Below are 1,308 nucleotides of genomic sequence, written 5' to 3' on the forward strand. Positions count from 1 at the left end.
CCTGTCAGACTTTGTTCGGTCCACGGGGGCAGAACCTGGTCTGGCCAGAGACCTGCTGGAAGGTAGGCCTCTCCTCGCCCCCCGCCTCCCTCTCGGGAGCCCCCCACCCCACCCGGGGGAAAGGGAAGAGGTCTGTTACCGGGCAGCCATGGCACGAGGACTTTTCAGAATGTAAGAGGGGGGGGGACATGATTTTCGCTATTTTTAAAATATATTTTTATTGATTTCAGAGAGGAAGGGAGAGGGAGAGAAACATCCATGATGAGAGTCACTGATCAGCTGCCTCCTGCACCCCCCCTACTGGGGATGGAGCCTGCGACCCCAGCCTGTGCCCTGACCGGGAATTGAACCCAGACCTCCTGGTTCATAGGTCGGCTGACGCGCAACCACGGACACCAGCTGGGCTTGACTATATTTTTAAACCAAGTAGCCCACATCTTTTTATCACTTTGATTATTTTAGTTTGCTAAATATTCTGATAAACTAAAGGAATTAGAGGTTTTAAGGGTAAATATGATGAGGTTGACCTGTTCCAAGTATTACATATTTATAGGAATAGGCAATACTATTATGATGCATTTTATAATTGCTGATAAATATTTTTAAATGCATAAGGTGCCCGCCGGGGGTCCCAGCCCGGCCGCCGGGTCCCCTGCTGTCTCGCCCCACCCAGTGCCTGAGCCCTGAAGTCCACCTCCTGCTCAGGCTGTCCCCTGGAGAACCCCTTCCGAGCGTCTGGGTTTCCCGTTTTAAACTCAAAAGAAAAAGTAAAACTCTGAGCAAACGTCTAAAGAAAAATTGGGGCCTGGCTGGTTTGGCTCAGTGGATAGAGCATCGGCCTGTGGACCAAAGGGTCCTGGGTTCGATTCCGGTCAAGGGCACGTACCTTGGTTACAGGCTCCTCCTCAGCCCATGCAGGAGGCAACCCATCGAGGTGTCTCTCTGTCTTTCCCTCTCGCTCCCACTCTCTCTAAAAATCCATCAGCTCAGTCCCCAGTAGGGGGCGTGCAGGAGGCAGTGGGTCCATGATTCTCCCTCATCATATCATTAATTTTCTTACTAAGACAATTCTAATTGCTTGGGTTGTCTAACTCTATAGTCCTAGCGTCTGAAATCATTTCACATTCTTTCTATTTACACAACGAAATCCATGTGTCTCCTGTTGCATTAGGTCACACACACGCATGCAGACACACACACACACACACACACGCACACGCACACTCGCGCGCGCACACACCCTCCGACCTGTGGTGACTGAGCGTTGAGTTTGGTTCTGTTCTCTGGGCCCCAGCGTTCCAGCCGAAT

The 1,308-nt window shown here is 51.1% G+C and overlaps 1 protein-coding gene across 1 annotated transcript in view; it reads left to right on the plus strand.

Moving 5' to 3' along the window:
- The window catches only part of OTUD7A (OTU deubiquitinase 7A), a gene marked incomplete at its 5' end in the record, with an annotated part of 27,898 nt that overhangs the window by 19,894 nt on the left and 6,696 nt on the right, over positions 1–1,308 (plus strand). The window lies entirely within an intron of this gene.

This window comes from Myotis davidii, unplaced genomic scaffold (genome assembly GCF_000327345.1).
Source record: "Myotis davidii unplaced genomic scaffold, ASM32734v1 scaffold164, whole genome shotgun sequence".
NCBI lineage: Eukaryota > Metazoa > Chordata > Mammalia > Chiroptera > Vespertilionidae > Myotis > Myotis davidii.